This window comes from Poecilia reticulata, chromosome 20 (assembly GCF_904066995.2).
Source record: "Poecilia reticulata chromosome 20, P_reticulata-male-v2, whole genome shotgun sequence".
Classification (NCBI taxonomy): domain Eukaryota; kingdom Metazoa; phylum Chordata; class Actinopteri; order Cyprinodontiformes; family Poeciliidae; genus Poecilia; species Poecilia reticulata.
The window spans coordinates 21,008,420-21,024,451 of NC_088849.1; the positions used below are offsets into that span (position 1 = coordinate 21,008,420).

Here is a 16,032-nt window from a genome sequence, read left to right on the forward strand (position 1 = left end):
GAAAACGTTAAACAAGTTTTATTGACAAGAAATAGACCGTGCAAGATGGACAGAAACTTTTTTAGGTCAGATTCTATGAAAAACACAGATGAGACATTTTTAAAACAAATTACTCATTAATCAAATTCATGCTCAAGCTAGCAATGGAGTAGCACAGCTAGCTGTTACAAACAACAACAAAACAAAATGTTTGAAAAGTAAGCCAAAGACTCATTATGTTGTTGAGTTTTTGTTGCTTCAAGAAACATAAAATATTACAACAGATATTGAATCTTCGCTTGTTATTCAAGGTCACTTGCAAGTTCTCGTTAATACAGCAGCAAAGCCAGATGCTAGCGGCTAATTAGGAAGTAGATGCTTAGAATAATACCATTATCATTATTAGTATTGGGTATTCTGGTATTCTGAAGCATTATTTCTGATTCAGAAAAAATGCAAAAACCTCAGTTGCATCGATTGACCCTCTGGTTAGTATATGTTTTAGAGAAGCAAAAGAGAGAAAATACAGGTTGTTTCTTTCTGCAGAAGCTAACCTCAAAACAGCATCACAAGCTGTTAGTAGAACTTTATAAACTCCAGATAACTATTTATAACTGAGTCAACAGAGGCATCAGCCATTTGTTACAGTGTGTCATATTTGGTTGGAGGGAATTATTTTAGCTGTGCTTTAATTCCTTCATTTTCTTCATTACCTCCCTACCTACATGTTGGCACAATAAACCACGAACAGTCCAGTTCCTGAATCAGACCATGTGCGCCCTCAGGCATCAGCAATTAAAGTGATGTCCTGCACAATGACTCACAGACCACTATCTTTAGTTTTCAAGCCCTGGACTGCCATGCAGCAGACAAACAGTGACTGAGCGTTGCTAAACGCTGCAAAAGAGACCTCTAAGCAGCTTCAAGGGCTAAATGAAGAAAGGAAGCAAATGTGTGCGGCGGTAAAATTGCCAGAGTTTGATCACTGTTCCTCAATGTATTCTTTGGGGATGGCAGAGCATTTTTTATTTATTTTTTTTTTACTTACTGCCTCCCACAGGCATGGATGTGTTTTGAAACGTGAATTAAATTAGACAGTGCTTAAGGTGGGAGCACTGCACCGACCTCCGCTCTGATTTATGAATGGTGACAGTTGTCTCCAACGCTGTGTGTTGCATAAACTCGTTCTGAATTCTGTCTGACAACCGCAGTCAGACTCTAATGCATCAATAGCGCATTATTACTTTTCTGTCTGTTGCCATCAGCGATAACCTACATTTCTCAGGTGTATTTATTTAACGGATGAGAGCGGGAGAGCTGCGCACGCGCATGTGTGTGCGTGTGTGTGTGTGGTGGGGGGGTGTGTGTGTGTGTGTGTGTGTGTGTGTGGGGGGGGTGTGGAGCGGGGTCTATGAATGAAGAAAGTTGGGATGATGCTTGAAACTTTAAATGACGTGATACAACTTAATATTAGATATTTTTGGCCTTTTTCATGTAAAAAATACAAATATATACATAATTAGGCAAAATCACAGTGTGTCTAAACATAGCAATTTTAACAGGCTTCCAGCAAAACAATTATGTGTAGCTGTGCAGCAATGACTCAGTTTCAGCTCCACAGACAGGCTCCTAATGCAGCGCTCAGACATGGCTTCAGAACCGCAGCCAGCACAACCTTTAGGCCTAAACTGTGTTACACCAGTTTCATTTCAGCACCAGGGACGGAGCGTCAGCCACTCACTGCTTGGTCTGGATTGTTCTGGAGCTGATCGGCCTCATCCACGATACGACGACCCAGAGCTCTGTGGGTTTCAGCACCATGGACAGCAGCCTGGCTGTTTCTGTGCTCAGCAATTTCAGCACCATTGAAGAGACTCTGTTAAACTTTTTCTCACCACTTGGGTAAGGTTTGTGTGCTTTACTCTCGAATGTTAAGGGCCGAGGTATCCGACTGGAAATTTGTTTTGTTGTATAATCCATCCTAGTTTCAGATTCTTAGAAAGCACACAACATTTATTTATTTATTTAATATTATTATTTAAATGTCATAAACAAGGTTAGTTGTGCTCTAGCGTGTTTTGCTTAAGTATCGAATTTCTTATTAGGAACTGAAAAGCAAGGACTGTGTGGCATAAAAGTTCCTGTTTGACAGATTGAAGTTGTACTTGTGTTGCTTTTAGGAAGCAGAAACAAACTACCTGCTACAGGAAGCTGGAAAACTGGAGACATAAAAATCCCCATGAGCCGTTTGTTTAAAAGTAAGCCAAAGAATCTTAAGATGCTTTACAAAAAAGGACAAAAACATTATGATAAATCAAATTTTTCATGTAGATTCAAATCCAAATGCTTTTATTTGTAGCCATCTGTCGCCTGAGTAAGTTTTCAAGATGGTTCTGATTTGATTATTGCTCTAAATTGTATTAAATGAATCTTTTTCCTCAATATTATGTACACAAATTATGACAATGACGAAAGAAGAATGGCTTAATCATCCTTCAGATGTTTCTACGACTTAAACGGAGTTCACCTGAGGTAAATTCAGTTGATTGGACTTGATTTGGAAAGGGACACACCTGTCTATATAAAGTCTCCTAGGTGGCAGTGCAGGTCAGAGGTCAAACACCAAGCAGTAAATCAAAGTAACTGCCTCTGAGACGGGGCTGTCTTGTGGCACAAATCTGAGGAAGAAACAAACATTTCTGCTGCTTTGAGAGTCCCAATGAGTTCAGTGGTGAACTGAGAGCAGAAAACGAGAAATGAGATTCTCTGCTCTGATGAGACACAGATTGGACTCTTTGGTGTGAAAGTTGGGTTTACATTGGGATGGCTCCCTATAGTGAAGCATGGTGGTAGCAGCATCATGCTAGGTGGATGTTTTGCAGCAGCAGCTTACAGTCTAGTCAGGAGAGAGAAGATGAATGCAGCAATGTCCGCAGGCATCCTGGATGAAAACCTGCTGCAGAGCGCCTTGACTGGGGCGACTTCTCATTTTTCAGCAGATCTCAAGATCTCAAAGGTGTGAATCTGACTGTAGAGATCTGAAAATGGCTGACAGACGTTTCCCATCCAACCTGAAGGAGCTGGAGAAGAACAGCAGAGAAGAACGGATCAAACCTCCTGAAGATGGCCGAGCCCAGCTGGTGGAATCAAATTCAAAAAGATTCGACTGTCACTGATCCCAAACGTGAATCAACAAAGTATTACACACATACTTATGTGAATGTGATTTCTTGATTTTCTACTTTTAATAAATTTGCAAGAATGTTAAACTTTTTTTTTTCCCACGTTGCCATAATGTGGGATATTAGTGTGAAGAGTTTTGAGGAAGAAGATTACTTTAATACAACATAAAATGTGAATACTTGATGTGTGTTTGATTCATTCATTTTTTATTTCTTTGCTTCTTATCGCACGGTATTTTGTTGTAGGATCCACATGTTGGCTGATGACTCAAAGTGTTTTCTAACCTGCAACCAGGCTAAACGACAAAGCTTTGTTCTGTCAACATATGAGGCTTCAGTGGGGTTTTTTCTTAACTGTCTATGCACCGATCGTCATCGGACTGATTCTTCTTTTCCCATCCATGCCTTCTGTACAAGCTCACGATGCCAGCGAATGAAAAAAATAAAAAAATCCGCATGACTTGATCGTCCCGTGGCGCCGACACAAAGAGAGAGCTGTGCATGTTCAAAATGCAGCAGAGAAACATAAAACCAGCTCAGTCGTAAGCGTTGCATGATAAGGAGCGCGTCTTTCTTTTTCCTTTCTTTTTTCTTTTTTTTTTTTTCGCTCCCCCGGACTTTTGTAAGAAGCCAAGCCTTTATAGGAGAGCATTCGGCATCATCAGCTGTTCGAGGTTGGACTCTCATTGCTGGAAGTCGGAGCTGAAGGAGTCACATGACAGAACTGGAGGCAGGGAGCTAGAGAGAGGAAAAGGCTCAGCATTCCGCCTCGCACCGCCATACTGTAGCCTCTTTTGAGCCATTTCACATTTTTATTGCAACATTTTACTCCCGCTCGGTGAGTACACTTCCACTGGCTATTTTTTTTTTTTCTGTTTTTCTAAACAAACATTTTTTTTTGGTCTTCTAAATTCACCCCCTTCTTTTTCTTTTTTCCTTTTTTTTCTGGGTTGTTTTTCCTCCTTTTGCTGGTGTTTGAATTGAGCATTTGCGGTGCTGGTTTTAAGCGTTTTTTCACTCCCCCTCCCCTCTACAGTCAGTCCATCCAGGCTTCAAGTTTCCAGCATGCGGTGATTCAGATCGAGAGGGTATGAATTGAAAAAAAAAGAAAAGAAAGAAAACGAGTGCGGTATCGGTCTCTGAGAAAGCCTCTCACTTTGCTTGCAGTTTTGCAGAAACCGAGCAGATTTTATCAGAGATTTTTCTTTTTCCTGCGCATTTACTGGTGGGTTTTGGGACATTTTTTTTTTTTTTATTATTTTGATAATTTTTTGTTGTTTTCTGTCTACTTTTGCTGTTGCTGTGGCTTTGGTTTGCATTTTGGCAGTGTGGTTTGTGATTTTGATGAATCTCATCGGTGAAACCTCTCGCTTTTACTTTGTTGCTCTTTTCTTTATCTTTTACAAAAAAAAAGAAACAAGGGAATCCTTTTTAAATCCCCTCTCTGACGTTTTAACCTGACACTTTTCTTGCAGCTGAGCTCACAGGTTTGTGCTTTTTTGTTTTATCTCTTTTTTTCCCTCCTATCTCCTGTTGTACTCTTGCAGATGGCAGTGTCAAGTATTTTTGGATGTAATTTTTTCTTACTAGATTCTTGGGAGAGTTCAATGCGTTTTTCTTGTTTTCTATTTCAACGAGGATGAACAGACATTTTCCCGCTTGCAGGTACATTAACCAATGTTTGAAATAAAGAATGAGGTACCAGAATTCTGCACCTGTGGCTGATGTGTTATTTTTGTAAAGCTGATGAAAATTGTTCGATAGAGCAAACAATTTTCATTGATTCCACCTGAAGGTTACCTGCTGAGAGCACAATCAAGTTTCATTCATTTGGATTTCAACAGTAGTTTGCGAACGTATTGACGTCCTTTCAACTTTTTCATATTTTGTCACCTTACAGTCTCCAACTTCAATGTGTTTCACTGGGATTTGACGCGACAGACTGACTTGCGGTCTTGATTGCGAAGACATGATTCTAAAGAAGGATGCGTGGTTTCTTAAATAATAAAACTGACACCCCTAAATAAAATCCAGTGCAGTTAAGTCTGCTAATTTGTAAGCTGAGTTCAAAGTTTGCCCCTTGTCAGTGCTGATGTATTTCTACCAGCTTTTTCAATCTAGGGACTGAAAAATGTTGTCCATATTTCTCTGAACTGAAGCCCAGGCTGTTGGATTGGACAGATAACGTTCAGTAAACTTATCAAGCTTGCAGTAGATGGGATTAAAGTCTGGATTACAGATGTGTATGGACAAACATTTCAGGGTTTTTCTTGCCTCTAAAGTTCGGTTATCATATGAGATTTGAACCAAGTGTTAGTTTTGGCCTGTTTGCATCCCCGCAGCATGATGCTGCCACCTCCATGTCTCACCATAAGAGCGGCTGATTCAGAGTGGTGTGCAGTTCTTCTTGAAGATGTTTTAATTAATCTCATCAGAATACCTTTCTCTGCATGTTGACTCCATCTCATGCATTACTTCAGACAAAATCTTACATAAAATCTCATTAAAGTATGTTCAAGTTTGTGTTTACAACTTTGATAAAAGGTTGAAAGAGTTTAAAGGTTATAAATACCGTTAAGTAACTGTTTTCAGAGCCCTTGGAAAGGATGCACCTATGAGATTATAAACTGGTATCCGAGCTGTATCTCTAAATCGATCAGGAAGAGGCAGAAATAATCAATTCCTCTGAGTTGCAAGCAAGCAAATATATCGCCACTCATAAGTGCCTGCCTTATTGCCGGACAAACTCAAATCGGCTTTCCCAGGCCTGCAGATACATAAAATACTTCCTGGATTTGTCAAATCAGATTTTTGCAGAAAATTAATAGAACCACAGACAGGACTAAGAGAGAGGCTTAGAGGAAATAAATCCCTCAACAGGAAGGTTTGACTTCAGATTATCGGTGTGCTGCAGAAAACGCAAAAAAAGACATTGTATGGTTGCGGTGAAGGAGGGATTTGCAGAGAGTGTAACTGAGCTAACACGAGACTCTGTCAGTTCATGACAAGTTTATTTCTGTTTGCCTTGAATCCAGCTTTAAATGCTATTAAACGTCACCAATTAACTCTCCGTATGTATCCAGCTTGACAGAACAGAACAAAGGTTTCATCGCCATAATATGGACCCATAAAACAAACGAGAGCGGACCATTAAGTCCGTGTATAGACCGTTAACTCGGGGAGTCATTAAACAGCTCGCTGCAGTGAACCGGAAACCAGAATTTCTCTTTTTTTTTTCTTTTTTTTTACCCGATGGAATTGAATATTGATAAATACAGAATGCAGAACTCTGTGGGTAAACTTACATTTTTAATAAAGCCGGATAATTAGAGCAGTTAAATTAAGCATTGTATCCAGAGCTGAGAGGCTGTTAGTGTGTATTGATCCTGCTGCTGTCTGTTAAATCTATGCGGGTCATAAAGCAGGTGTAGATAAAAAGATGGGGTTGGTTTTAATGCCTTTTAATTTGCGAGGTAATTTGAGAAGCAGTGTATATTACCAGTCAGGGCTCACTTGTGTTTGGACTGACTAAACGATTAAAACTATCAGTAAATGTAAAAGGAAAAGTCACCATAGTGACTCGTTAGTTGTTCAGAGCGCCACAAGTTTGATTTGTTGTTGTGTATTTTCTCTAATCCGCACAGTAAAATTCATACACACCTCCACTAATGTTTGGTTAGATGTCATTCTGAACTCAGTTTTTGTAAAACGGTAATTGGTCTGCACTTTTATAGCTCTTTATCAGGTCCAAGGACTCCAAAGCACATTACACCACAATCAGTCTTTGTCCCACAAAGGGCAAACGCAGGTGTAGCAAAGTGACAAACAAACGAAGCATGTAGATTCACACAGAGACAGAAATATAAACAGATTAAATCTGAAATATTCTACGGCACGAGTCAAACTCGAGGTCTGCAGGTCAAATCAAGACTAAAAAGAGGCACATAATTGGAACTTCAAGATGAGATTTATTTTATTGGATCAGTTTTTATTTGAATAGTGCCAAATTACATAAATGTGTAAAATGTGCAGTTATTTCCTAAAGCGTAATTTGATCCAACACAGTTCATAAAAGTACAACATTGTTGAAGTTGAAGCTGTTGAAGTTAAACAATCTGTCCTGCTCTTTCATTACTCCATTCACTATTTGGAGTGCGCCAGTTGTGCTAAGAGTGAAACAGACCTCAGCATGATGCTTCCACCTCCGTGCTGACCAGTCAGTACGATGCTCCTAGATTTAAATATCTCACTTTGACTATATTATTTCTCACCTTGTAAATACCTGAGCCTTTGTTTTCCACCAGACGACATTTGGCAGCTGCAAACTTCAGTCGAGCTTGAAGGAGTTGTATCTTCTTAAAGTCTATTTTAAACTCACTCTTGTCTCAACATCTTCTGTTTGGGTTAGAATTGATGCTAGGCATTTTCTTGAACATTCTTGTTTACACAGTTTGGGTTAGATGAGTGCAGCATTGGTCCAATTGGTGGTTCTGATTCCACAATGGACCCAGGCATGTGAAAACTGGCTAACATTATGCCTGACCTGAGTCCAACGGTGTTGGAAAATAGGATAGACGTTTAAACATCCATCTTCTATCCCAGTGGTTTCAAACTCCAGTCCTAATTTAAAGCACCATTTAAAACTCGAGTTTATCCAAAATGTTTTACTGGAAAATAGAGCGACAAAGATGAAGAGACTTGTATTAAAACAATATTAGTACAATTTTGACTTAAAATAACAAGGAATACGTGATAAAATACCAAATTTGGGAATATTTACTCAAATATTGGGATAAATTTGGATATTTGAGCCTTTAATTGTAACTCTGCTTCCTAATTAATTCCTTCTTGTTTATAAAATTGATTGACTTGGTTGTACGACCCTTTAAAATCACCACTAAAAGCAAAAAATGACATCGATCTGAACTTTATCATACGTAAACTTGCACTGAAGTTTTAGGCACATTCACTCTGATATTTTTTAGCAACTTCCAGAAATCATTTAAAAAGAGATTTAAATTCATTCTTCTTGCACAGCCGATAGTCCTTTTACACATTTCCCATCCCTTTACCTAAATCAGTCCATCTTGTCTGCTTTTAAAACCTTGAGCCACTGCATCAAAACAAACCCGACGTGTCCTCACACTCCGAGCTGAGAGGCGTTTCCGTCTCGCCGCCACGAGCCGAGCTCCTGCTAAGCATTATGATAGCTTCCATTACGTCCTGCAGTGTTGGTGTCTCTCGCCTCCAGGCAGGTTTGCTGTTATCTGGGCCAAGCCAGAACTGCACAGGAGACTCAGATAGGGAGAGAGGAGGAGGGTGTGAAAGCTCATGTGTTGCCTTTACCTCTGCTGGCATAAATAAAATATCACGAAGGAATCTGCTGCATGCACCTAGCATGTCCTCGGCTCTCTGAGGTGTGAGTGCGACCACATGGCTGCTTGTCGGTGTGAATGGAGATTGAGTTTTGGGGTAACACATTTGATCACATAAAAAAAGCGAATTACTGTGGATTCATGGCGGGATGAGATGAGCATGGCAGATAGGTACTATTTTAACTAGACATAATGTTTTTGTATTTCCATTTGAGTCTCTATTGTTTCTGAAAGCAGCACAAACGCTTTAGAAAACCACCCAGCTTTTTTTTGCCAATAAGTTCAGGTTTTTTAGTGTCTGGAAAATGAGCTGTTTCAAAAACCTTCTGAACGTAAATCAGCATGCGCTGTCCGTTACCTAGCAACGCCAGTGAAGCCCAACCCGTTACCTAGCAACCCAGCTGGTAAAACCACCTTTGGTCAACTGCTTTTACCGCTGTGTGCTGCCGGAAAAGACGAGCGTTTTGTTGTTGACTTGCCATCCAGAAACCACTTGCTGTATTCTTGTTGATTGTGGAGGAGGCTCCACTTCGGCTTTTCAAAGAAGTAGGGTTGTATAACTGAGCATCTGTTTGCATCCATTTTTCATGTGCGAGTGTAAATGTTGAGTTTGGAGGCGGCAGCTTATGTGGATTTAAAGTGACAGAGACCCTAAAACAGCTGAAAGGAGCTGAAACTAGGCAGAACTGACCAAACTAAAGTCTCTAAGAATGATATGTGCAAAAAATGTAAGATGTATATAGTCCAGGGACCGATCCTAACCTGTTAAAGGAAATGTAATAGGTCGCCTTTGAACTTCCTACGCCCTAGTAAAAAAAGATATATATCCTGTTATTGTTCATTATCATGAGGTAGATGTTTAACTCGGCTCAAATATTTTCCACAGGATTTCGGTCTCAGATTACCATGACAGAAAATGTATTGTTCATTTCTGTGCCGATTCTGAGAAATGTCTCGGTTCATAATTTTGTAGAGAAACGAATCATGAACATTTTTCACCATTCAGGCAGATGGCAATAGATTTTAATTCAAATTCCCCTGGTGTTTGGAAGGTTTCATCATGCTCTGCAGTCTTAAGAAGGTTCCCAGAGTCTTTTGGAAGAGAGACAGGCCCGCAGCATCACAGGTCCTCCACTGCACTTATAAAGTCCCGTCTTTCTCTCATGTGTGTGTGCGTGTGTGTGCGTGTGTGTGTGTGTGTGTGTGTGTGTGTGTGCAAGAATACAGGTGTTCATCTCCAAAGTGCATTCAAATTTGGGTTTTAGATAGGTCTCTCCATTTAATGTATTTTGTTTACTGTGGATAATGCTGTTGAGAGGGAAGAGAACAGCAGATATTTATGAACTTTCTCATATTGCAGCACAGGTTTAATATTTTTTGAGTCAAAATCATTTTGGTAACATTATTAGATGCATGAAAGAACTCAGTTTGGCGTCTTTACCTCCAAGTCTTTAGGGGAAATTGCTCATTTACTGCTATTTTTGTCAAAATCTTGGACAGAATTACCAATTAACATTGTGTTCCAGAGCTTATTTTTCCATCCCTGTCACCAGGGGAAAAAGCTGTGGTCTTAATTGGCTTTGGCAACATTTGGTTGTTTTTCTTAAAGATGAAGATTTCAATGCAGATTAGGCCTGCAGGAATTAAGGAAAACATGTATTTTTTCTAATTTGAACGTAGCAGAATTGCTTCAAAATAAAATCTTTTCCATTTTATTGTCCAACTTAAATCTGTGTTTACAAGTTGCACTGTCTGCTTCGTACAATATTGGAAATATTTATCATAAAAGAAAATGCAGAAAACAAAATAGCATCTCAATGAAGCTTCATCACTTTTTCATCCATCTTCTTACACCCTTGTCCCTCAGTGGGGTCGGGAGGTGCTGCTGCCTCTCCAGCTAATGTTCCGGGCGAGAGGCGGGGTCACCCTGGACAGGTCGCCAGTCTGTCGCAGGGCAACACAGAGACTGACAGGACACACAACCACGCACACACACACTCACAACTAGGGACAATTTGGAGAGGCCAATTAACCTGACAGTCATGTTTTTGGACTGTGGGAGGAAACCGGAGTACCCAGAGAAAACCCACTCATGCACAGGGAGAACATGCAAACTCCATGCAGAAAGACCGGGGCTGGGAATCAAACCTAGAACCTTCTTGCTGCAAGACAACAGCTCTACCAACTGCGCCACTGTGCAGCCCCTTCATCACTTTTTATAAAGAATAAAATGAGACTGATGGAAATATCTAAGCATTTATTACAGCAGATAGTATCTAAGCTGCTTCTAATATAAAGCTGTAATTACAGACTCTAGTTTCAGTCCCCGACTTTTCTACAAAGGAGTTTATTGTTTATGATTTAAAAAAACATATTTATCTTCAAGGCCAGAGCTGACTTCTGTTTTTTTTTTTTTAAAGCAGATGAAAACTTCTTTTAAACCATTTCCTGTAGTTTGAACTCGTCTTAGCGAGAAGGCAGAGGCGGTGGGGGGTTTTCCTCGGGCCAGATGTAACCTTGAGTAGCACTCCTCTTACCCCACCTGCTGCTGCCAGCTGTCAGTCAGCTGCATGTGATCGCTGAATGAGCAGAAACCTCCTGAACTTTTACCCCTGTTGAAAAAGGAACAGTGGTTTGCTGCTGCTTTTTTTTTTTTTTCCTTTAGGGGTGGAAAAGGGACAGTCGTGCCTCGGCTGTCTATTTATTCTGTTTGGCAGCAAATCTCGGCAGCAATAAGCTGTTTTTACTGTATTTGCCTTTAAGAGTGTTACTGTCCTTTGTACTGAGTCCCATATGATCATGTTACAACCCCAAATGTTAATGTGTTTTATTGGGGTTAACAAAACATCAGCAAAACCTGTTTGTCAACAAAAAAGCACATTTTGATTCAATTCCAGCTGCAAATCTTAGGTTTCTACCAGCTTTACGGAGCTAAAGAATGTATTTTTTATCCGTTTATCTTATGATGTACAGTCATGGCCAAAAGCTTTGAGAATGATTCAAATGTTAATTTTTACAAAGTCTACTGCTTCAGTTTTTATAATGGCAATTTGCATATACTCCAGAATGTTATAAAGAGTGATCAGCTTAAGCGGCAATTAATTTCAAAGTCAATATTTGCCTAGAAAATGAACTTTATCCCCCAAAACACATTTCAACTTCGTTGCAGCTCTGCCTTAAAAGGACCAGCTAACATCGTTTCTGTGATTGCTCCATTAACACAGGTGTAAGAATGACACCACTGGACACTTTAAAAAGAGGCAGGTGCTCAGCATCATTGTTTCTCTTCTATGAACCATGGTTATCTCTAAAGAAACACGTGCAGTCATCATTGCACTGCACAAAAATGGCCTATCAGGGAAGAGCAGCTAGAAAGATTGCACCTCAGTCAACAATCTATTGCATCATCAAGAACTTCAAGGAGAGAGGTTCCATTGTTGCCAAAAAGGCTCCGGGGCACCCAAGAAAGACCAGCAAGCGCCAGGGCCGTCTCTTAAAAGTGTTTCAGCTGCGGGATCGGGCTACCAGCGGTGCAGAGCTTGCTCAGGAATGGCAGCAGGCAGGTGTGAGTGCATCTGCATGCACTGTGAGGCGGAGACTCTTGGAGCAAGGCCTGGTCTCAAGGAGGGCAGCAAAGAAGCCACTTCTCTCCAGGAAAAACATCAGGGACAGACTGATGTTCTGCAAAAGGTACAGGGAGTGGACAGCTGAGGACTGGGGTAAAGTCATTTTCTCTGATGAATCCCCTTTCCGATTGTTTGGGACATCTGGAAAACAGCTTGTTGGGAGAAGACAAGGTGAGCACTACCACCAGTCTTGTTGCTTCTCAGCCAAGGGAGTCGGCTCTCTCACAGTCTTGCCTAAAAACACAACCATGAATAAAGAATGGTACCAGAATGTCCTCCGAGAGCAACTTCTCCCAACCGTCCAAGAGCAGTTTGGTGATGAACAATGCCTTTTCCAGCATGATGGAGCACCTTGCCATAAAGCAAAGGTGATAACTAACTGGCTCAGGGAACAAAACATAGAGATTTCGGGTCCATGGCCTGGAAACTCCCCAGATCTTAATCCCATTGAAAACTTGTGGTTAATCAAGAGACGGGTGGACAAACAAAAACATAGGAATTCTGACAAAATGCAAGCAATGACTGTGCAAGAATGGACTATCAGTCAGGATTTGGTCCAGAAGTTGATTGAGAGCATGCCAGGGAGAATTGCAGAGGTCCTGAAGAAGAGAGGTCAACACTGCAAATATTGACTTGCTGCATTAACTCATTCTAACTGTCAACAAAAGCTTTTGTTACTCATAATATGATTGCAATTGTATTTCTGTATGTGATGAAAACATCTGACATACACACATGAAAACCAGAGGGCAGCAGATCATGTGAAAATATAATATTTGCGTCATTCTCAAAACTTTTGGCCATGACTGTAGACTGTCTTGAGTATGTTGATTTTCTAGATTCCCAACTGGATTTAGATCCAGACTCAGACGGAGCCGTTTGAACACATGGAAGCTTCTGGCTGAGCCCTTCCCAAGTAGCTTTTACTCTTTTAATTTAACAACAAATACAAAACACTTTTCCATTTTGCAATGATTAAACTACAGGACATGCCTGCAGAAATAAAGTCTTCACCCGGAAGCGGATTTGAAATCTGCAATCTGTTTTCTTAAACTTTGACAGATTACCTTCTTCCCCGCTGAGCGGCGTTTCAGTCACAATGTGGCTTCAGTCGGCATCTTGCTCAACAAGTCTCTTGTTTTAAGTTCGATTTGCACTTTCGCACTAAAACATGTCGCTCTCTGGGACGCCGACCTCGTCTCCTCCATGAACGGCCGGACGTTCGCTCGCTGTTTACACTTGTCTTTTCTTGATGAACGTGGAACCAAGACTGAAGAATGCCTGGATGGTGAATCGTTCTGCGTTAGGCTCCCGTGTTCCAAAAGAAAGCATATTTTATCTACATTATTAAACTTTTATGTTTCAGTTTCAACGTAAAACCCATACAGAACAACCTGATCCAGTTCAGATAGGTGCCGAGCTCCTCACTACCCTTTTTCGAGCTGTTAATTTGATAAGTGAGGGGATGTCACAGCTCATATTCTGGGCAATTAAACCTGCATTGAAAGAACTGGATCACGGTGAGGGTCTTCCTCACATTTTTACTGCTTGCTTTCGACATACATGCCGGACATGCTGAGGCCTGATTGTCATTTCAGGATCACACCAGAAAATATCATTTTGGTTTGTTTTATTACTAATTAACGCCGACTGTGTCCTCATGCGCAATATAATAGAGACAGGTTTGTAAAGAAACTGATTATAATTTCATTTTTGATTTTCACAGAATACAAGACGGATACTGTAGGTGTGTGTGTGTGTGTGTGTGTATTTGTGTAAAATGCTTAGTTTAGAGGTTAGGAAGGCCTAATTAGGCAAGAGTTACATCTGGTTCCCCCTGTGGAGGGAAAACTAATTCACAAAGCACTTTATGAGGCAAGCGCAGTCTATTCACATCCAGATATTTTATAATCCAACTCAATCCAGAGTAGGTATGCTCAAATCCATTTATGTCAAGTCAAATTTATTGCAGTTATAATAAAAAGTGGAATAAAATCCACTATAATATGGCAATTGCCTGTAAACAATAAAAAAGCAAGCCAGCAGGTTGAATCAAACCTTGAATGCGCTGTAAGGCGTCAACCTGAGCAAGCATGTTGCAACAGATGAAATTTTCAGCAAACCTCACTTATTATGAGGAGGCGTCTGCCTCGACTGGCTGGTCGCTCAGAGGACAGAAAATAAACACGATTCTCACCGAGCCTGGAGAATTAGCAACGGGACAAGAAAAAAAAACATATTAAGGAAATACTATGTTAAACCTGGAAGCCGGGAGTATGTTTGTTTGTATAACTGTTTAATTAATGACTTTATCTGGGGAAGGGGAATGGTTTCCAGTTGCACTTTCTACACTGTAAAACATTTGAGCCTCATTTAGTTGTCTTCTACCTTCTGCTCTTTAAGTCAAATAAATTCAGATTTACACTTTGAACCTTTTGTGAAAGATAAACTTACAGTTACCCTAACCTCCAAGAGTTGAATAAACTAGAGTTTTTAGCTAAAAAATAACTGAATGAAGAAAAAGACAGGAGTGGGAACTATTTCCCAGAATGCTTAGCGGCATGTTTCTGTATTCTGAGATGGAAGTGCGTTACATTGACTCCTGTGTTATTAAGGCAAATGTTTATTTTAATGTCTTGTTCACGTTAAATGTTTTTGAGCAGAAATCATTCGCATGTTTAAAAAAATTCATTATCAGGTCAGAAATTTGGTTCATACAAGAATTTAAATTTTCTAAAGTAAAATAAGTTGTTTTAACTTGATATTGTGAGTAAAAATCATAGAGAAATGTGGCTCTTTGATTGGGTGAGGGCTTTTTTTTCTTGCATATTGTGAAATAATTATTTGACTTAAATTGCAGCATTAAGTTAAAACTCACAATTCAAGATTAATGAACTTAAAAAACAATATTAAGAGAATTTATCTCTTGCTAAATCAATTCCAGAAACTTGAATTTCCGAGTTAAAATCAAAAAAATATTCTTGTTGACTTAAGTTGCATTTTTAAGGCAGCGTGTGGACTTTCATTTCCAAGTTAAACCACCTTCAAATGTTTTACAGTGTATGGAAAAGAAAAACATAAATTAAACGGTAGTAGCATAAATGACTTGGTCCTGGAAAAGGAGGTGAGGAGTGTGGCTGAGAAAAAACAAAAAAATCCTGACCTAAATACTTCACCAACGATGTCATCGAGGAAAGACACACTGGGGTACTTTCTACGTGAAAGACAGAGAAATCTGTCTTATAAATCTGATTTATTTAGAACTGAAAAGATAAAAAGGTTCAATCTGTGCAAATCACAGTATATATATGTAGCTTAATCATGTTTCCTTAGATGTGCTTAAGGAAAAAGTTGAATCCAATCTGTCGTCATGCCTGTGTTATTGATCAACCTCATTGCCTGTTTCCCACATCTGTGTTGAGGGGCGAGTTAACACATCCAGGACGACTTTTTAATCAAATTACAGGCCGCGGCAGCATCACCAGGGATCCAAACATGAAAATTAGTTTTTAGATTACGTATAGATTCGCCGCCGCCGTCCCCGATACATATTGTTTCCCGATGACTTGGTCGGTACCACAACAAACTCTCGCCACAGCTCCTTGTAATTAAACTGCAGTGCTGGAGAATGATGGTCTGCCTGTGTGTAAATCTTGCACCATCAGTCTTCTTGGCATATTAATGCGTGTTGCTCACATCCGTCTGCCAAATATGATCATTAAAGTTTAACCCGCAGGCAGGCGGGTGACCTTGCCAAAGATGATTCCCTCCTGTGTTTTTTCATGTGCTTGTCTTGTCTGAAAATGATGTGAAATCTTGGCTGCTGTACATGTGGATTGTTTGGAGACGTGACAGAAAGTCAGCTCTGCT

General features: G+C 40.0%; 1 protein-coding gene across 3 annotated transcripts in view; it reads left to right on the forward strand.

Moving 5' to 3' along the window:
- Positions 1-3,644: 3,644 nt before the first annotated feature.
- The window catches only part of ralylb (RALY RNA binding protein like b), a 126,515-nt gene continuing 114,127 nt past the window's right edge, over positions 3,645-16,032 (forward strand). The window contains exon 1 of one of the 3 annotated variants that reach the window (XM_008396540.3): positions 3,645-4,826. The gene's annotated coding sequence lies outside the window, so the exon portion shown is untranslated. The remainder of the gene's footprint in view (positions 4,827-16,032) is intronic. The other 2 variants (XM_008396538.3, XM_008396539.3) reach the window with 2 other exon arrangements.